The 23019-nt window shown below is 37.1% G+C and overlaps 1 protein-coding gene across 3 annotated transcripts in view; it reads right to left on the bottom strand.

Moving 5' to 3' along the window:
* Nucleotides 1–23019, bottom strand: part of PHF21A (PHD finger protein 21A) — a 196625-nt gene that overhangs the window by 165889 nt on the left and 7717 nt on the right. For all 3 annotated transcript variants that reach the window (XM_011963301.1, XM_011963302.1, XM_011963300.1), the window contains exon 2: nucleotides 748–788. The gene's annotated coding sequence lies outside the window, so the exon portion shown is untranslated. The remainder of the gene's footprint in view (nucleotides 1–747; nucleotides 789–23019) is intronic.

Consider the following 23019-nt stretch of genomic DNA (forward strand, 5'->3'; position numbering starts at 1 on the left):
TAGATATTAGGAAAAAATGTTCGCCTATATGCCCCACATGATTACATTTCTCTCTCTCTTTTTATTTTTCCTTTTGAAGAATTATATAAAACAACACACGCTAAAAATTTACTATCAGATATGAGGCTAACTAATCCAATATTAAGTTTAAGAATGTAAATAAACACTAGTCCCAAATTTCAAAGTCAAGTTTCCACAGTTAAATTAACCTAAGCCATTTTGCACATATACTATGGCCATCAAATATAACAACATATTAAGTAACATAAAACACTACAGGAATCTTAATCTTCTTTTTTTTTAAGAGATGAGGGTCTTGTTTTGTTGCCCAAGCTGAACTTGAACTGGCTCAAGCCATCCTCCTGCCTCAGCTTCCTGAGTAACTGGGGCTATAGGCACACACCACTGGGCCTGGCTAGGAATCTGAACTTTTGAATTTCTTGACTTTTGAATTCTCAACCCGAACCATTGCATTAAGGACATTTTTGGAAAAACAGGACTTTTACATTTTAACAGGTTATCGAATGGTGGAACGTGCAGGCCTAGTTGTATTAGCAGAAACACAAATGCATTTGAAATATAGCTACGTGAAATTAGACAGTTCATTTCCACTTAGTGTAAACAGCAAAGCCCCATTTCTGAGAGAGAGCATTTGTGGGAAAAAAAAAAAAAAATCACAATATTTGAATTCTTATCCAGCTAGCATCAGGATCAGGCATACTATGTCTACCTAGTGAAAGTACTTACCAATTTTGGGGAAACTGGCTCTCCTTCAGCAATCTAGCCCCCTACAACAGAAGAATGGGAAAATGGAATTAGACAACACACACATATTTATGACATGTCATTAAAAGTTGAAGACTCAAAGATTTCTGATTTTAAGAAGAAAAAAACAAAACACATACAAGTTTCCAAAGTTTTAAAACCCAAAAGAAAAAAAGAGAAGCAATAGGTAACTTTTACAAAGCAAAGAAGGAACTCAAGAGCAGTTAAATCACTACTTTTCCATAGTTTTTCAAGACAAGGAAAAGTAAGTAGTTGATAATTTGCCTTTCGTAAGAGACATATAGAAATGAAATGCACCTCATTTAAATAACATACAACTACTCCTTCATCGCCAACAAGTGACCTCTACTATCAGTTGTTTTACATTAACAGATTAAGCTAACATCACTAGTTCTTAGTTTGGTCCTCATAAAAGGCATTTTCTTCAACTAATCTTGAAATGTACTTGCCTTATGTAAGGCTTTAAAATCACAGCATTTTATAATAATGTATAGTCAGAATATTAACTAAACTTTTCTTCACATTCTTAGATGTGTCTCACTTTTTTTTTTTTTGAGACAGAGTAAGTCTTACTCAGTTGTCCAGGCTCGAGTGCAGTGGCATAGTCACAGCTCACTGCAGCCTCAACCTCCCAGCCTCAAGCAATCCTCCCACCTCAGCCTCCTGAATAGCTGGGACTACAAGTGTGCCACCATGCCTGGCTATTACTTTATTTTTTTGTAGAGTCAGGCCTCACTATGTTGCCCAAGCTGGTATCAAACCCCTGGGCTCGAGCAATCCTCCCCACCTCAACCTCCCAAAGTGCTGGGATTACAGGTGTGAGCCACCGTGCCTGGCCACGTCTTACCACTTTAGATTGTAAACCACATACACAAAAGCTGTTTGTTTCCATGCCACATATCTAATCAGTGATAAAGCCAGAAAGAAAATTTACGTTTTGGGATCCCAATCCAATATTAGGAAAACAAAAATTAAAACTTTTCCCTTAATATTTTAATATTTAATTATTTAAACTCCACTATGCTATGCTCTAAAACTACATGTCTTCCTTTTGCCTTAAATATGGTGTTTGTTGACTGATATTACCCCAATAGTGTCTCATTTCCTCAGGGAATATTTCAAAAGAGCTTCATGTCTCTCAGATTGTAAATCTTTGTTTAATCATGTACAGTTATGCCAAACATACAATAAAATTATTTGAAAGGGCCCCAGTTCATACAGTTAGCATTCATTTCCAAAAGAAAGTAATGTGCTATTCTATTCCGCCTTTTCTTTAGCAGCTGTCCTTTTTAAATTTCTCAGGCCCATGCAAATAACAATTTTAATCACAAAGGTTAGGATGACTCCCAACCAAAAGAGACATCATGCAACAATCTGTACAACAATGCAGCTATTAAAAAGTGGATTCTTAACACTACTGATATCTATAGGATTCTATGCCACTCAAAAGGTTGCCTGAAACAGTACCAGGCACATAGTAAATGCTCAATAAATGTTTGTTAAATCGATGAATTGACTAAATTGACACTTAAGCTGTCTGTTGAGGGCTTATCTTCCCTATTAGGGCTTTCATGTTAGCTCGTTCAGGCTGGCGATAATTTCTTATGTATTGATTTCCAGCAGCATTATTTGTTAAATGAATGACTTTCTGGAACTGTTTTCATCCACGCTGTTGATTAGGAAGTAAAATATTACCACTTTAAAATATAATAAAAACGAAAAGACTGATAAATTGGGCAAAATTAAAATTAAGAACTTCTGTTCATCAAAAAACACCATTAAGAAAGTGAAAAGATAAACCACAGAATTGGAGGTGATAATTATAGTATACATAATCAACACAAGCTTATACCTAGAATATATAAAATATGTTGAAATTCAAAGTGATGAGGATGGGACTGGGATTTTAACTTATAGAGCATTTGAGAAAGTATTAATAAATGCTGCTGAAAAGGCATATTCAACAAAAGGCAGCACAATGTACATATACCTTATCTCCAAGGCATTTTCTCCAAAAATGAGTAGCAGGGCCAATCCTAAACTGATAAAGAATTTTGCCATGATATCCTGAAATCATGATGTCATGAAACTGCTCATAAGACTACTTGTAGGGACTGCAGAAATAGCATAGAAAATCAAAGCCGGAGAAGTTAAGTGATTTCCCCAAAGGTCACTCAGCTAGCTGATAGTGAAGCTGGAGAAGAGCTTACGGGCTCGAGATTCCTTGGCTGAGCTCATTTTCCACTAGACCTTACTTTTTCTTAACCCGCTGCAGCAGTTACTCTTCTAAAAAACGAACTACAATAAACACTAGCAAAATATTTTTGGAAAAGTCTGCACATAAAGTTTTAAAGGAAAATCACATAAGTAAGCCATCTAGGGCAAGTCTTAGAACATGAAATCCTGGCCGGGCACAGGGGCTCATGCCTGTAATCCCAGCACTTTGGGAGGCCAAGGCAGGCAGATCACCTGAGGTCAGGAGTTCGAGACCAGCCTGGCCAACATGGCGAAACCCCATTTCTACAAAAAAAAAAAAATTAGCTGGGTATGGTGGCGCGCACCTGTAATCCCAGCTACTCGGGAGGCTGAGGCAGGAGAATCTCTTGAACCTGGGAGGCAGAGATTGTAATGAACTGAGATCGCACCACTACACACTACACTCCAGCCTGGCGACAGAGTGAGTCTCCATCCTCCCCCCACCAAAAAAAGAAAAAAAAAAAAAAAAACATGAAATCCTTTAAACCTAAGGGATCCCCATGAATGGGCTTCAGAGGGGTCTGTCAACTCCTTCATACTATATGCTAAATTCTATACATATCAGCAGAGGTACAGTTTTCTTGGAAGAGGGTCCATGGCTTTCATTGGTTTCACAATGAGGTTCACATACCCAAAAAGAGGAAATTATTTTTAGACTAATAATTCTTAAACACTGTGCACATGAGAAATCCCAAAGTGTTTCTTCTTAACATTGCATATTAATTGACTACCATTTGGAAATTGACCAAAAAAAAAAGAAAAGCAAATATTTTATTTCTATAATTTAAGAAGACTGAGCAGCAAAAAGCAACATCTATACACACATTTGTGCTTTTTACACTATCCATATGTAAAACATATTTAAGCCTGAAATTCAAGTTTGATTTCTTCATGTTAAGCTGGTTAAAAGCCATTTAGTTTGTTTCTCACATACATTTCACACTTCTAACTAAGGTACTTCAAAATTTTAATCATATTTGCTTAAATTTTTAAAAGATAGATTTGTTCTTGAAAAATATATCCAAAACACCTAAGTTAAAGTAAATGAAAGTATTTGTGCTTTTAGAGGTGTTATATTATCTTGCTAATATAATGTCATACAAAAACTGAAGATTGTTTACCTCTCCAGAACTTCAAAGGTAACTGCTCTAATTAGAGCTGGTAAAGAAACAAATCATTCAGATTTCTGATATGGTTATAATATTTTAAATATTATAAATAAATCTAAAGTGATTAATAATTATTTAAATATCTTTTGTAAAATATCTGAAACCCTTGCATATGAAGAATCTGTATTAAACAAACAAAACTTGCAGAGAAAAAGTTTAATACTAGATCATGTTTTAAATTAGGCTAAAATTTAATTCACCCTATTACAAATTTCAAATAATTAAGTTTATAGCCTGTGTTCAATCATAAATTTTGATAAGGGACTAGAATAGCACAGATAATTGTCATTCAAAGACACTTTAAAATGTCACCTTACCCAGAAGATTCAATCTCTTCTCTTCCCCTACTATACCAAACTGATAGAGGCCCCCAAATTGAGTTTTATATACCACTGGCTTTACTGTTTTTTATCTGCCCTTCCTAACTTCCAACAGAAAGCAAGTAAGTTTGAAATAAATTTAAATGCAGATAAGTGGTTAGAAGAAAAGGCAGAATCCCACTTGATCAGTTTAGTCCTTGGGGCCCCAACATCTTAAAAACCATCCCTCTTGTCCCCACCTCTCTTACCCTCTCCTGGACATTCCTCTAGTTCTTCTCCCTTTACTCTCATGGAGCATCAATCTTCCCCTCATTATTACTGGATCATTTTGTTCCTTCTATCTTAAAAAATAATAATTAAAAAAAAAACCCTCCCTTGACTCCATATCCTTCTCTAGTTATTGTCCCTGTCTAGGCTCACATTTATAGCAAAACTCCCTGAAAGAGTTAACCATACTCCCTCGCTCTAATTCCTCTCCTCCCATTCTCTACAGAACACAACCCATTAGGGCCTTTGCCTCCCTCCATTCTTGTGAAGATCACCAATGATTTAACAGTTGTTAAATCCAACAGAAAACAGTCTTCACTTCCTTGACCAGTATCTTTTGACCCACTGATCATGTCTTCCTCCTGGAAATTTTTTTTCTCTTGACTTCCAGGAGACCATCCTCTCTTGGTTTTCTTCCTCATCTCTCTGGCTACTCTGCTTGGTTTCTTTTGCTGGTTCCTCCTTGCCTCCAACACCTCAAAATGTGGAACTGTCCCAGGACTCAGTTCTTGGAACTCTTCCCCTTAGGTCATCTCACACAGTCTCATGGCTATAGAAGGATCTACGCACTGGCAATTCCCAATGTTTACCTCCAGCACACATCCTTCCCCTGAATTCCAAACTCATATACCCAACTACCCACTCAACACTGGTCAAATAGGTATCTCAAGCTCAACACATCCAAAACTAAACTCCTGACTACCTCTCCCCTAACTTCCTCCTCAGAGTCATTCCCATCTCAATAAATGGTAACTCCACCCCCTCAGAAGAAAAAATCCTAAAAGTCATCTTAAGACTCTTCTTTTTCCACACTCCACATCTACTCCAACAGCCAACTATGTGCCTCTACCTTCAAAATATATCCACCATGACCACTTGTCTCAACTCTCCTACCACCTCCCTGGTCCAAGTCACCTTCACCTTTCACCTAGATAATTACAACAGCCTCCTAACTGGCCTCCCCAATTCTACCCTAGCCCCGCTAAGGTATATTTTCTCGCGAGTCAGAGTAAGCTTTTCAAAATCCAAGACAGATCTTGTTACTCCTCTGCTCAAAACCCTCCAATGGCTTCCCAACATACTCCAAGAAAAGATGAAGTTCCTTTCAATGGCCCACAGGCACTAAGTGATTTGGGCCTCTGCCATTCTAAGCCATCCCATCTCCCTATTGCTCAATCCATTCCAGCAACACTGGCCACTTTTCCGTACTTCAGACCCTCCAGGCAAGTTCCCTTCTTGGGGCTCTGGAACGCTCTTTTCCTCCAAATACCTTCATGGCTCGCTCACTCCCTTAAATTACTGAGGAAATCTACAGCAGTTTCAGGAGCAAAAGAATACTAAAATAAAGACTAAACTATAATCAGAATTATTCTCCTCCCCAACTTTTACTTATGTTCTTCCTTATATCAAGAATAATACCTTTTTACCCTCTCCCTAACTATCCAAATCTTACCCACACACTAGGGTCCAGATAAAGACTCGCTGATTAACAGAGATCTGCTCAAACCATCCTACTTCCCAATTCTTCCTTTGTTTCAACTCCTGAAGTGTTTATCATCTTTCTCATTCATTTTTAAATTTAACCATATACTGCCTCACATTTTAATCTAACCCATATGACATCTCCCTAACTAGAACACACATACACATACACAAAAGAATAGAATGCCTTGTACAAGTAGTTCTCAATACTAGATCAGGATAACACATAAAAACTTCAAAAAATACAGATCCACAGGCCCTACCCTTAAAGATATTGAATATATTGTGCCTTATTTAGAACCCATAGATCTGTATTTAAGTTTCCCCAAAAGATTCTAATAGGGAGCCAGGATTAGAAACCACTGCCTGCCTTACTGTACTCTATTTCCTTCAGTACCTAGGAAAGTAGGCCCTCAAACAGCCTCAAACTAGAATGGACACCCCAGAGCGCCAGATCCATAACTTCATTTCACGGAGGAACAGAGGTCCAAGAAGTCCAGATGACTAGCTAATATCTACAAAGATAATGATAGGCAAAGCTCAGCCTAAAACTCAGATTAATTGCTCTCAATCTAGGAATCTTTCCATTAAACTGTACATAAATAAACGATAGCAATAAAAATCCACAGTTCACAGATGGGTGTAGTAAACACTGATAGATACTTGACCAGTGGTTATACTGTCTAAGTTCTAAAACAGTGCATATTAACTTCTATATGCTTGAAAAACGTGAGCCATACTAGCTAATAAAAGACTTTGAGGCCAGAGGGCAATTACAGGAAGGCTTTTCAGTAAAATAAAAAACAGAACAATTTTTCTAAGTCCTCTTATAATATATACAAAAACTGTTAGAACCATTTTTTATGGTTGAGAAGAAATAGCAGAAATAAATGGAAAGAAGAAATCTTGCTTCCTCACTCTATAAAGTACAAAAATTCGTATTCACAAGCTTCCACAGCTCTCACAAAGCTGTTTACTGAGCCTAATCATCGTAACGAAAACTTCTTAATTACAGATCAGACTTAGTAAATCACTCCATATCCCAAGACAACTCAAACTCTATCTTAATCATCGGTTAACCTCAGGACTAAAACTCTTGTCATTAACAACAAAAAAACAACTCAGGTATCTATAAGGCATTATAAAAGAGTTCGAGCTTACTTTGGTGTACAGGGATTTAAGGAAGTGTCTCCTGTTAACACTAATGGGAGTTCTGGGTGTAAACCATAAGCACCAAGGAGGAGGATCAATGCCCAGCACTGCATCTGTGAGAACCCTTTCTATTGCACTAACTGTAACTACTGGGAGTTGTTCACTCAGAAATGGGATAATAGACCCAAATTCCTATGTCTCTAAAGCACAAAGATAATTCAAATAAAAGTCACTAAGAAAGGTCAGTGCTAGATACCAGATTTTAAAAATAAACAAGAAAAAGCTAAACTAAAAGAAAAATTAACACATTAAGAAAATTTTATCACATACATAGAAGAAACTAGTGAATTGCTAGAGAAAAATATCTCACACAAAAATAAATTCAACAAGATTAAAACAACCAAATTTTAAAAAATTAAAGCACAGTAAACTCATCTATAGCCAGAAGCTTACCCAGAGACACACATACACACAAAACAAAGCTCAAGTCCTCCCCTGAAGGAGCCCTCAGTATACTACAGTCCTTGCTTTAAACACAGAAGCAAACTCCTGCTGCATTGATAGCCAAGAATAATCAGAGTACTTCCAGATAAATGGACAGTGATCACAAGCTACCAAGGACGAGCAAAACTAACTAAATAAAAATTATAGCACCTTATTGTGTTCCATCCTGCCTCACTTCTCAATATAGCACTGCTGTACTCACTAGGCTGGAAAACGAGCAGGTGCCTTTCAGGCTATAGAAAAATTAGACACACACACACACACACACACCCTAAACACAAACACAAACACAAAGGGAATGATACTCTTTCACTTGAAGGGGCTTAAAAAACGCAAGGCTTTGCTGCAGGCCTACAAAACTCAGAGTAGGCCTTACCGAAGAAGTGAGAAAAAAGCCAAGGTTTATTCCAAATCCACATTTCAAGCACTAAAAGAATTAACATTTATTTCAGTTAAAAGGTTTTGGCAACAATCCATTTTTTAAAAAGGAAAGAGAAATTAAGATTTTCCCTGTTTCTAGCCTGAAAGAAAATTAGAATCTCTTCTCTCTGACTATACAGGTTTAGCTCCACAACACAAATAAAAAGGAACCCTGACTTTAGGCCTAAAAACTAAAAATGGTTCCATACAATTTACATTTTTTAAAAAATCTTCGTAGTCCAACATATTGATCCTCTCTCACCACTGCTATCCTTAATGAACATTTATCTTTTTAATCAGTACTTTGAAATGTCAATGAGAAGCGGAAACAGCTACAATACACTGGGAATTTTAACTTTTGAAACAAAAACCACAAAGAAACAGGAGTCTGAAACATAAAGCCTCAATCACGCTGATAAGTAAGTGGTCCTAAAACTTGAAAGTGAAAGCAATACAGACCTCAAAAAGAAGTTGTTTTCTTGATATTAATGCTAGCCTTTAAAACCAAAAATATGTTCTGTTACAGAAGACTGAAATCAGGGCTTCCATTAACCTTGTTTAAAAAAAAAAATCCCATGAGCATGGATTTTTTTCCTAAGTCCCTTCATCAGAGCAGCATGGGGTCCCATTAGGCACCCTATTTTACTTCCACCTTATAAATAACGTTAGCTATTCGCTATTTCCATGGAAACCAAGTACAGAGAAACCCACTTAAATGAATATCGGTTAAAAGAATAAGTTTTATTTTAGAAAGATTTTACTGCTACAGATGAACTCTTTTGGGGAATACTACAAAGTCTTCTTAAGCATAATTTTTAAAAAATATATCTTTGGTGTAGAGGGAACTTATTAAAGGTCCTGTTAAATAAGTATACTCCTTGCACTAAATGATAGATGTCAAATAACATCATAACATTAAAGACACATTTTCAATGCACAGGGGTTTAGATGCACAACTTCCACTGACTATGCTTCCCCATGCATTGGGGTGGAATAATTACACCTATGGGTCTAATTTAAACTAATGCAACCAAATACATTCAGAAATAAGGCTACCATTACCTTGTAGTGACTCCTAATGAACACACCCCACAACTGCAGGCATATGTACAACTTACAGTGCAAAGAAGAGCAAACAAGGGAGCACGTAACAAGTTTCTAACCACTGTTACCACGTCTACAGATAGCAGGTAATCAAAAGTCCCTCCTCAACAAACCATTTTATAAGTAAAACAAGCATTCCTTAACCAATACATACATTCGCGTTAAATAGAAATAGAATATGCACAAGAAGGAAGCGTGGAACAAGACTTGTGACCTGCAACTTTAAGCTGACTTACATATTGTCCTGCTTATGCTAAGAAGTGATGGTCCATACAACCGTCACAGATAGGCAAGTGTACATAAAATAAAATGCAGCTCCTAAGAACACAAGCTCAAAACTAATAATCTCAGAACTTCTAAAAGCAGAAGGGGTAAGAGAAGCTAGAATCTTTCCAGCAGGCATGGTTCTTCATTAAGTTAGCGGTGGCTCAGACCTCTTCAGTAAGTTAAAAGACAAATGAAAATATTATCCTAAAAGGGATTACCAGTATTAAACTAACAACGTATGGAAAGAACATTCTCATACACATTTTTCCTTTGAGTATACCAATGTACCTAACTGTAGTGCATGTTTTGAAAACACAAAGTTACTTTCCTGTTATGTTTTACACACTATAGATAAAGATTGGCAAAATGCTGGTAATTGTTAAAGATAGGGAATAGGTTCATGGGGTTCGTTATATTATTCACTCTATTTTTACAAAAGTTTTTAAATTTCCATAATAAGAAGTTATTTAAAATCCTATAAAGTTAAGGCTCTTGTCTCAAATGTTTTTCTCTATGTATAACTAAATAATAGATGAAATGCCTGGTATAGATCTTAGCTACTGAACTGATTGACTGACTGAGACAGTGTTTTGCTCTGTTGCCCAAGCTGGAGTTCAATGACATGGCACAATCGCAGCCTCGACCTACCAGGCTCAATCAATCCACCTAGCTCAGATTCCCTAATAGCTGGGACTACAGGCACATGCCACCACACTCGGCTAATTTTCATATTTTGTAGAGACAGGGTTTTGCCATGTTGCCCGTGCTGGTCTCTCTCTCTCTTTTTTTTTTTTTAAGACGGAGTCTCGTTCTGTCGCCAGGCTGGAAGCAGTGGCGCAATCTCAGCTCACTACAACTTCCGACTCCTGGGTTCAAGCGATTCTCCTGCCTCAGCCTCCTGAGTAGCTGGGATTACAGGCATGTGCCACCATGCCCAGCTAATTTTTGTATTTTTAGTAGAGACAGGGTTTCACCATGTTGGCCATGATGGTCTCAAACTCCTGACCATGTGATCCACCCGCCTCGGCCTCCCAAAAAGCTGGGATTACAGGCGTGAGCCACCACGCCCGTCCCCGTGCTGGTCTCAAACTCCTGAGCTCAAGTGATACACCAGCCTCAGCCTCCTAAAGTGCTGGGATTACAGCCGACTACACCCGACCAGAAGCTATTGATTTTAAATCCAGCATAGACATTAACTTAACATGTAACCGTAATTAATTTCCAAGTTTTACTTTTCTTACCAAACAATTACATTAATAATTTAAAACCACTAGGAGAAATCTAAAAAGGAAAGGGTCTGCTACTTTGCAACTATCAACCAATGAAATGTAAAAGATCAATATACAATAAAGCACCATCATCATATTTTGTATTTATAAATCAAGAAAGCAGTCTTCTCAATTAATAAATCAAAATATTTTAGCAATTCACAACACCAAAATTTCCATTTTATTCTCTAATTAGGTCCATGAGACTAGAGAGCAATCTAATAAATTAATGCTTATTTTAGTTAAGTAACATGCCTACCTCTTCCTCAACTTTGCCTCTATCTCACCCACAACCAGAAAATACAGCAATTTCTGAGGTAAAAAGGTATTTTTCTATTCTCTCCCTTAGTCCAGATATAAAGTATTTTACAAATATTCAGTTACTGTGCAAGTGATTTTAAGCTATCTATTCTCCAAATTCCAGCTGAGGGCCCAAAGTAGGGGGTGTCCCCACAAACTGTTAAAGCTTAAGGTTTTGATAATAGCTCAGTATCTCCCTGTTTAAAAACTAATAATTACAATGGTGTTTTGTTTTTAAGAGAAATAGAAATAAAACAGTGGTGGTTTGAAGGGAAGGATGAACAACAGGCAGGGGACGGAGAAGAGACCATCAAGAGAGTAAGCAGAGAAGTGGGAGAGGAAAGGCAACTGAGGGAGTCTGGGCAATCACCAGCGACATCTCTACACAGGAGCACCACTGGCTGGACAGGGTCCTGCACAGCTGAAATGGGACTGCACCCCCATCACATACAGCACCATTTTTTACAAATTAAGCAAGGACAAACTGATTTTCAAAATTGTATAATTCTTTAACTCAACCCCCAAACGCTTGTAGAATCTCTTTCTAACACATATTTATCAAAATAAAATGTACTTCTAAACTTTCCGCAATTCCATTCAACCAAGTGAAGCAATTTGTACAGATTCTGCAAAGAGCTAAAGTAAAGAAAACTTAATACTATATATTTGGTACGCCAATTTTAAAACTATAATGCTTTACTTACTGGCCTATTGCAAAATAAGATTACAATTATTTAACTGAAAGAAAACTATACAACCCACTATAAAATTGCTTAGTTTTAAAAATACTTATTGAGTCAAAGTACAACACTTTATTTTTTAAAAAACTGGTTGTAATTTCTCCTTAGAAAGCAGATACAATGTTTTAGGAACAGGGACAAAATAAAATATACACCAATTCACCTATAGTAAATACACCTATTTACCTACTAGACCTTTATCAAACGGTACAGTTGGGTTAGTGAGAACAAAAAGTTAATAGGAGCCATTATGCTACTTTAACTTAAATTCTTGCTAAGGGTAACATATACCATATTCAGAATGTTTTGGTAAGCTATTACAAATACTTTTGTTGAATCACAGAAAAAAACATATCAAGGATCAAAGACCAAAAACGTTCAGATCCTAATCAGTAGTGAATGAGTAAAGTTAATTATATTTTACACTTAATGATCTTTCCCCTTACCTCAATTACTGGTTTCACTTATAAGAGAGATACATACATACATTCTAATGGATATATTAACTCAATTATTTACCCTAAAACCCCTCAAATCTGAGGAGATCATTGTACCTTTTCTCATAATCAACTTGTTCTCAGGCTCAGTTTCCAGGCTCAATATAGGTAGCTCATGACAATTAAATATAGAAAGAAAATAACAATTACCATAAGAAAACATCAGGCACCAAACGAGAGAAAAATTCACAAAGGCAAAATGCCCAAAATCAAAAAGCAAATAAACTGTGCCCATCATTATTAGAAAGCATTTGTATGCCACTTTTATATCTCTGAGGTTCTACAATTGTTTCCATTAGTTGTTACACTCAAGCATGAGTTTTCAAGGGTTAAATACACACAATTTGTCGGACCCAGCGGACTGCCCAGCTATTGAGTATTTAAGACTTCAGAGTTATAATGCCTAGTCTACTACAGACTTGATTCTAAGATACCTACGATAAACTGCATCAATATCTTGGTGCTGGTCTCACCAACAGTTGAGAAAAAAAAAGAAAAGCTTATATCACTATGGGCTTTAATAAAACATTAAATCCCCTAAAATATTTAGCAGGCTCTGTTAAAACTGACATATTCCCATGTATTTTCTATTTTTTCCCAGAGGTATTCAAAAATAAGAACTAATTAGATAACACTTTTATCATCCACACTCTTTCACATCATGCATTTCAAGGGAGGAAAAAACCTCTCCAGCTAAATTGTTCCGTATTTACTCTTTTCCCATAAACTTTTAGTGGGACTGTAATAATAACAATAATAATGATAAGAGCAGCTATCACGATCGAGTGTCTCAAGATTTCCTCATTTGATCATCACATGAACCCTAGGAGGTTGGTATTACCGTCTCTATATCACAGATGAAGAAACTGAAGTCCCAGCGACCAGCACAGTAGTATGCAGTATGTATGTGATACCTCTTTATTGGAGTGAGCTTAAATAATTAGTCCAAGGTCAAACATTAAACTTTAAGTGGTTATACTGAGATTCAAATACTGGGGTCAGACGCCAAAGCTCAGGCTCTTATCTTAACACTTGAATCTTTGAGAAGTGAAGTCTGAATCCTTGAGAAGAGAAGAAAGGGGCAGAAAACTAAGCTTAAGTACCATGTATTTAGTACTTACTATGTGTCAGGCACTTCTACTAGTTTATATATTAATTCACTTATTCCTCATAACCATTTCATTTTATTCAAATTTTACAGGTGAAGAAACTGAGGCAGAGGCACAGAGCAGGAAGTCATTTGGACACAGTCTGAGCTAATACATGGCAAAGCTAGGATTTGGGCCCATGCAAAGTGGCTCCTGCACCAACATCTTAACCTCTGTGCTCTATCAACACGCTATAAACTCCCCTTCACTTGAATTACACGAAAACAAAACTTTTAACCTTTTCACCAAATTACTAAATTGTAAGCTTCACTGAGAGAAAACTAGTAGTGCTTTTCTAAGCATGTGCACCAGACGTCTTTACAGGCACACAGGATATGCCCCTGATGATTAGATCATTGCACGACTCAGGAAGTAGCACACTGTAAATCTGGTTAAGAGCCCCCAGCCCACCTTTCTCCACACTCAGACCCACACTAACCAGGAACTGCAAGAAATGGGCAATTCAGAGATGTCCCTGTGCAATCTTCTATAAAATGAATGTCACTCTGAAAATATCCCAGTGTGTACAGTACACTTCCATCACCCCTTCTTCTTCCCAAACACCATAAAAAAAACACACACACACAAAAGGAATGAATGAGTCTAAGCTACTTAAAAATCATAACAAATGTCCAATGATAACTACAAATTTAAATAAGAAAAAAGCAAAATTCTCATAATTTTGTAACTTGTCCAAATTTTACATTAAAAAGCAGTAGGCCTCTTTGACTCAATTCTTAGACTACCTTCTTATCATAAAAGTGCCTTGAAAGATGTAAAGAATTTTTGCTTCAGATTCCAAATATCCTGATAGGCGTATTTAAAACAAAAAACGTGACTGTTGCAGTATAAGTTATTGGGCTTTTTATACTAATATCTAATAGCATGACAATGTATTTAATTACACAAGTAAAAGTATTAGGCATGGATTTAATATCTGTATATTAACATGTAACATACAGAAAATAAATATAAGGAACAGGACTGGACCTAAAGGTACTGAGAACCTGACACAATGAAAACAGGAACTATTGCAGCTCCCTCCATTGACATCGTAAAGTTGCCACATTTTCTGGGCTCTCTTTTGAATTAATGTGGCATCTGTTCCAAGTACAGCATGCTAACATTTTACTAAAAGATATTTTCATTCTACATTTGTATCTGATTTGCTTTTTATTTGAACTCCTGTTTTATTTCAATGGTCATTATTTCTTTATACCAACTTGTCAATTTGGCGTTCCTAATCTATCTCCCCTGAGCACAAAAGGGTGGGTGGGGGAACCATCAGCTTAAAACTCTCTCACAGCAATAATTACAATATGTTTTGCATATAGATTAAATAAAGAAAATAAACAGCACAAAGATTTTTGTAGGCTTTTTAGTATCAAGTCCTGATAAGTTAACGGCATCTGTTCCTTTCAGAAAAAGAATTCTGCTCTGAGGTGTTGGGGGTTGGGGGAAGTAAACAAATACTAAATAGAATAATTCAAGTTACAAAGTTGGGTCTTGAAGAATGATGATTTCAATAACTTGCACATATCCAACTCCATCCACTGATAATTGCTTTTTAAGACATCTTCAAAAATGCTGCAGCAACAAGCCAAACACAACCACTTGTACTTAACATGCATGCTGCATACTCCACAATGTTACGTCACATCAGGCACAGAGAAGACGCTTACCAAGCTATCCTGCGTTCTATAAACTGCCTAACAACAGAAAAAGGCACTGCCATCTCAATGGGAGTAGAAGCTATCAGGGCAGGCAGCCCTTTCCCTTTTGGTCAACTCTGAGGAAAACAAATAAGGTTTATATTTCTGTCTTTTAAAGCTCACCTCTCTCCAGGCCTATACTTTCAATCTTTCAGCCTTTCACATAAAGAAAGGCTGTTTCTTTAAAATTAAAAAGCTGCAAAAAGATCACTCCAACTTAAAAGTCCCACACCTTTTACCAACTGTCCTCCAGCTGTCCCCACGGCTGCCTCTTCTGCAAGAAGAATGGCCTATCTTCAGCACTCGTCTCCAAGTGGGTGTGGGTACCCTGAGGAAGGGAGCCACTGGGAAGAAATTATTACAATTTATATTTTAAAATCTCTTCCTTTTAAAAAATTCAACTTTCCTGTACGTTTGATAACATACATAAAACACTAGTTTAGACTATCATACATTTAACTGGTAACCATAATTTTTTAAAGTTTAGAGACTACTGGCCAAGATGACTGAGTCTAGAATAAAAAAGAAAAACTAGGCTCTACCACTAACTTAGTCAAATTCTTGTCTCTTAGTTTCACCATCCATAACATTAATTGAGCCCTCTGTACACTATTAGACTATAATGAACAAAAATAAAACACTCTGTAGGGCATGGTCTGAGCCACTCAAAAGGAAAATCACATTTATGAATGCTACCAATGAGAAAAACTAAACTTGGCTTGCAAAAAACGCTGATTACTCTATAGTTTCAATAAACTGCTACATTCTACCAGGTCCAATTCTTGGAATTTTAAGGCAAGGCTTCAGCACTTCGTGGATCTAAAAAAGCATAAAGCACCTTAGATGCAAGGAGTGTATTCTAGGATTAGAAAGGCTTTTTAAAAAACTTCTATAACGAAAAACTTTTTATTACCTGTGTAATAACATTTTTTAATTTAAAAATTACGAAGGTGAATTATGACTAATAATCTTAGCAACAAGTTAAAACTCTCAAAGCTGGAATCAAGAGAGTTTTACTTAATGTAGATTATAAGGCCTTTAGTATGCATTTCTAAATATAATGCCAGAAAAAATGAACAGCACTCAAATAACTTTTTTTTTTAACTGCTTTAAAAAGTCCTGAGTTATCAGCATAGCATTTGGTAGTGGTTGAGTGAGTAGGGACAGGTGATGGGGATGAGGTCAGCCCACACTACTCACATGAAGTTGTGAGGACCAGGACTAATTCCTATGCAGGGTATCTTTATGCTGATTAAGTAGTACTAGTCTGAGTTTCTATTAATTAAAACATTACATGTATTATCTTGGTTTTAAAATCCTATTTAACATTTTTTCTTTTTTCTTTTTTACAGGTTTGCCCAAATTCTTACCTACTTTACTTTGTAAATGTGAAATAAATGTGTCCTAACAACCAAGAAGAGAGACTACTAATTTTTTTTAAAATGTTATCTGAAAACACAATTTCTCTCTTTATAAGTAGCTACCAGAATAAACTAGAATAATTTAATTCAGAAATGATGCCTCTTAAATTACTTATACAGGACAGAAAACAATGTTGTCATTTTAAATTGATTTTTTTTTAAGTTTTAAAAATAACAATGACCATTTCCTAAAGCCTGAGGTACAGTCAATCTAGGGCATTAGGTTTGGAATTTTAATGTATAAATCTTACCCACCTCTCTTCCTCCAACCTTACTCCCACTTCCCACATGAGCCCTATTTTCAAAAATAAACAAGTTTTTTAAATAGTCACCTGGAAAAAAGTAAACTTTGAAAGAGTATTATGGTATAATTAAACTTCTTTAAAAATGTGTGTGTGTGTTTATATATATAAAATACATATGTAAATGCACAGAAAAAGTTTAAAAGTAGGATGGGAACGGAATGACTAATTTTCTACTTTATACATATCTATATTGCTAGAATGACTTTCTAACTTAGATGCACAGCTTTTGTATTTCTTGAAAGGACACTTATCTAACACTCTAAAACGTTGACAGTTACGTAAGGACTAACTGAAATAGTGAATGTAAACCATTTGCACCTATTAAAAATGTATTAAACTAACTTACACTGTGCTTTATAAAGTGCCCAACTTCCAAACTTTGAAGAAACAGCTATTAGACCCCACCCCATGCTACACACTATGCTTGGCAATGGATATACACGGATGAACAAAGCAGGCACTGTCCCAAATGTCTTCATTTCCATCCCATTCCAATGCTTACTACTTTCAAACTATTCAACCTAACCCAACCAAAATCAACAGGAAATAGCCTCAAAATGATACATCGTAGCTGTGGCCATTTCAGTAAATTGAAAACTTCTTTAGTAATTCATTTCTAGGTTTCCATGGGAATTACATAGTTTACCACAGCATTTTGGACATTTAAGAGCAAGGGCTCAGGAATCAAACCTGGGCTTGAATCCAGGTTGTATCACTTGTTACCTATGTGATCTCAGGGAAACCTCTACTTCCTCATTTGTAAAATGGAGGTAGGATAATAATAGTAAATCCTCAGAATATTGCTGTGAGGATTAAAACTAAATGAGATCCTACGTGGAAAAAGGCTTAGCACTATACATAATAAACACCCTGTATTATTGATGACAACAGATAAATCTAACGTACAAAAACCGTTCACAACTTGTCAAACATTTAAAATCTATGTCATTTCTCCAAAATGTGTGTTGTCACTTCTCCAAACACAAATATATTTTTGTAAGTTTGTATATTAACACATAAAATTTGTATAGTTAATAAAATAAAATTTTTAAAACACTAAAGTTCATAGTTAAAATTTTTCATTCCCATGACAACATACCAGCACATTTATATTTATAATATATACACATATGTATCAATGTGTATGTTGTTAAGAACTACACCATAAACACACACGTAAACACATGTCAAGAACTTGTCTATTGGGCCAGGCGCGGTGGTTCAGGCCTATAATCCCAGCACTTTGGGAAGCTGAGGCAGGTGGGTCACTTGAGATCAGGAGTTAGAGACCAGTCTAGCCAACATGGTAAAACCCTGTCTCTACTGAAAATACAAAAATTAGCCGTGTGTGGTGGCACACGCCTGTAGTCCCAGCTACTCGGGAAGGCTGAGGAAGGAGAATCACTTGAACCTAGAAGGCAGTGGTTGCAGTGAGCCGAGATGGCCCCCCTGCACTCTAGCCTGGGCAACAGGGCAAGACTCCGTGTCAAAAAAAAAAGAACTGGTCTATTGTGAGCAGGGTAGATCACTAATTTTTTGGTTCTGACTCATTATTTAAAATTGTATAATATTAATATTATTAACATGATATAGACAAATATCTTAAAACCCAGCCCCTTATTGCTGATTAAAAATTCAATTTACGGCCGGGTGCGGTGGCTCAAGCCTGTAATCCCAGCACTTTGGGAGGCCGAGACGGGCGGATCATGAGGTCAGGAGATCGAGACCATCCTGGCGAACACGGTGAAACCCCGTCTCTACTAAAAAATACAAAAAACTAGCCGGGCGAGGTGGCGGGCGCCTGTAGTCCCAGCTACTCGGGAGGCTGAAGCAGAAGAATGGCGTAAACCCAGGAGGCGGAGCTTGCAGTGAGCTGAGATCAGGCCACTGCACTCCAGCCTGGGCAACAGAGCAAGACTCCGCCTCAAAAAAAAATAAAAATAAAAATAAAAATAAAAATTCAATTTACATATATAACTTTAGTAATATAAAGTACATTCATGAGTATTATCTAATCCTTTTAATATCATAATGAAGCAGGTCCTTATTATTATCCCCATTTTACCACTAAAGCCCAGCAAGGATGAATTTCCCAAGAGTGTACAACTAAGTGACAGGAGTATACTTAAGGCCAAGTCTTCTGACATCATCGCAACATCACATTCCTTTATACTGGCCTGGGACATTTCATTAAAAAAGAAAACTGCTCAATAATTTAGGTGTGTCAAAGGTCTCTACACTGAATCCACATGGTTGCCCAGTTTTACTCCCCTTATTTCCTCTCCTGATTTCCAACTTTAGTATTTCAGTAATCACATGGGTACCATAACGATAAAAATATGGAATGAGAATTCCTCCAAACCTGGTATTTTCTGTATCGGCCCATTAACACCAGGGACTATTTTTCTCCTTATATTTAACCCTTTGTATTAACTCCTTTGTAACTGCTGAATTTATTTCAATATTAGGTCTTGAAAAGACAAATTGATATAATATAAATAAAACAGCTTATAAAGCAGAACCATATCAGACCAGATTCCATACATTTTGGACACATCTAAAGAATCTATTTAATGTCTAATCTATATATTAACTTTTTTTTTTTTTTTTTTTGAGATGTAGTGTTGCTCTGTCTCCCAGGCTGGAGTGCAATGGCACAATCTCAACTTACTGCAACCTCCACCTTATGGGTTCAAGCGATTCTCCTGCCTCAGCCTCCCGAGTGGCTGGGATTACAGGCGCCTGCCTCCACGCCCAGCTAATTTTCTATTTTTAGTAGAGATGGGGTTTTGCCATGTTGGCCAGGCTGGTCTCACACTCTTGACCTCAGGTAATCCACCTGCCTTGGCCTACCAAAGAGCTGGGATTACAGGCGCTGAGCCACCATGCCTGGCCATATTAACAAATTTTAAATCACAACTATGTCAGGTGGAGGCTAGTATTATTACAGTGGATTGGTCTGCTATATAAACAAATACTTTAAAAAATATTACTTGGGCTGGGTGTGGTGGCTCACTCCTGTAATCCCAGCACTTTGGGAGGCCGAGGTGGGCAGATAACTTGAGGCCAAGAGTTAGAGACCAGCCTGGCCAACATGGTGACACCCCGTCTCTACTAAGAATACAACAATTAGCCAGGCATGGTGGTGCATGCCTGTAATTCCAGTTGCTCAAGAGGTTGAGGCACGAGAATTGCTTGAACCTGAGAGGCAGAGGTTTGCAGTGAGCCAATACCATGCCACTGCACTCCATATCCAGCCTGGGCAACAGAGCAAGACTCCATCTCAAATAAATAAATAAATAAACAAACAAACAAAACTAAAGGCAGAGTTTTCTTAAATAAACATGGTATCCCTCAGCAACAATATTCTAAGAACTCCTTGCAAGAGAAAAAGCTGGAATAAGATACTGGCTAATCAAGTAAGAAAAGCACTGCCCTGCTTCTGCATACATTCAAACTAAGACATATACATTGCAGCTTATGCTTAGCTTACATTTTCCAATATCCTCAGGCATTCCTTTCCCTTCTCAAACAGCCAAAAGGGACCAGCCATGCAAGTAAAACTATCCTATAAGTTCAAGAGCCTAAAAGAAGTCAGTGTCCTAAAAGAGAAAATTAACGTAAAGAATTAAGATTTTTTGAAACTACACCTTCTTTCTGGGGCTGCTTACTGGTCTCCAATACATCAATCCTATAATACTGTGAATTACAGTGATAGATTGGTACATGCTTCTAAACACAATAGAATTTTTCCAGGGTTACATACACTGTAACACAAGGGGCATTTTGCAGCATCTTTTTTTTTTTTGAGACGGAGTCTTGCTCTGTCGCCCGGGCTGGAGTGCAGTGGCCGGATCTCAGCTCACTGCAAGCTCCGCCTCCCGGGTTTACGCCATTCTCCTGCCTCAGCCTCCCAAGTAGCTGGGACTACAGGCGCCCGCCACCTCGCCCGGCTAGTTTTTTTGTATTTTTTTTTAGTAGAGACGGGGTTTCACCGTGTTAGCCAGGATGGTCTCGATCTCCTGACCTCGTGATCCGCCCGTCTCCCCAAAGTGCTGGGATTACAGGCTTGAGCCACCGCGCCCGGCCATTTTGCAGCATCTTATTTCCCTTAATCAACTAGTTTGGATATTCTACCAGTGCAAACATCGTAAACAAATAAATTTTCATTATCTTTTGAGCTTTCTGAAGTCAACCAAAGGCTTGTGGTATAGATGCAATGAGTACTAGACAGGCAGAGCTGAATACCAGTCAAAATATTCAGCTGCTGGTGTGATAGTCCTTTCGGAGGCCTACATCACTTAGGGAGAAACTGAGGTGCAAGGACATTTTACACACCGCAAAAACATTCTCAGGAATTTGCCACATCATTACCATAAGCCAAGAATCTCAAGGTCTTAGAACAGCCTGGGCTTCTGATCAAATTATATTGTAAAAAGAGAGGAAAAAAATGTGAAGCGTGCTATTTTTTAAAATAACAGTAACTACTACTACTACTGCTGCTGCTAATTCTAAACGTTTACTGAGCCCTTATTATGTGTCAAGCTCTGTGCTAGGCACTGTCATAGATTTTAACAATTAATCTCTGCAACAACCCTCTGACATTAGTTAACAAAATTAAAGTAGAATCCTCGAAAAAAATTTAAATTTTTCAAATAAAAATATAAACAAATTATTAAAGACGTCTCACCTCTTTCTCTGCCTCAGACTACCTCTTCAAGTATTAAATTTACACTAAAACCACATTTATTTTCAGGAATTCCAGTTAAAGAGTACAGATATTCAAGATGTTGACAGTTATTACAGAAGAATCACAGAACTCTGAAATTAAATACTGGCACAAAAAACCTTCCATCCAACCTTACGGAATAACTATTCCCATTTAAAAAAAAAAAAAAAGGAACAGCATATATATCAGTCTTGATACTAAGAGGCTTCTCATGCCCACACTAGCAATCAATGATGCCATAATTATAAAGAGACCTGTATCACCACATGCATAAGAATAATTTACATCTGCTAAATCAAGTTTTCAATATATTATTTTGTGTGTAAACCTTATAGTATCTGATAAAAAATACAATCAACTAATCTAAGGTAAACTAAAACACTAGGTTGTTTCTGAAGACTCACTTTAGAATTTGAGCAGTATAATAATCATAATATTAGTAATCAAACTACTTAGCAGAAAGTTCTTAGAGGCCTGGGAAGCTGTGTATAAAATGGAGTAGACAAGAGGGAAGGGTTTTCCGTACTGTTGAAATCAACTACAGGTCCCAGAATGCAGTGCTCCAATCTGAAGTTAAGCAAAAACTGCAATGCATACTGGGACTTGTAGTAAGTAAACCACGTTATCACAGCAAGTTTCAAGAAAGTCTGAACTATCTAGCACAATTTGACTGTATCTTATTATCAGGGTCTAATCAAATTTGGATCAAATTTGTATGTTCTCTGCTGTGGCCCACAGTTTCTCTAGCACATACTGGAAAAAGTATCAATATTTAGATCAACATTTTCACATTAGAAAAATCTTACGTAGGAGAAGCAAAGAAAAAATGCTTAAAAAGCAGAAAGACTTGATGTAATAAAAAATATAATTTTTGAAACAGTTTTTTAAAGTTTGAATGGATCCATTTCAACACTCTCTAATCCTCCCCCACAAAAAAGTTTAGTTGTTCTGACTGGTCACGGTGGTTCACGCTTGTAATCCCAACACTTCAGGAGGCTGAGGCTGGCGGATTACAAGGTCAAGAGAGCGAGACCATCCTGGCCAACATGGTGAAACGAAACCCTCTCTACTAAAAATACAAAAATTAGCTAGGCGTGGTGGCCGGCGCCTGTAGTCCCAGCTACTCGGAAGGCTGAGGCAGGAGAATCACTTGAACCTGGAAGGTAGAGGTT

Source organism: Colobus angolensis, unplaced genomic scaffold, assembly GCF_000951035.1.
Source record: "Colobus angolensis palliatus isolate OR3802 unplaced genomic scaffold, Cang.pa_1.0 Scaffold61, whole genome shotgun sequence".
Taxonomy (NCBI): Eukaryota; Metazoa; Chordata; class Mammalia; order Primates; family Cercopithecidae; genus Colobus; species Colobus angolensis.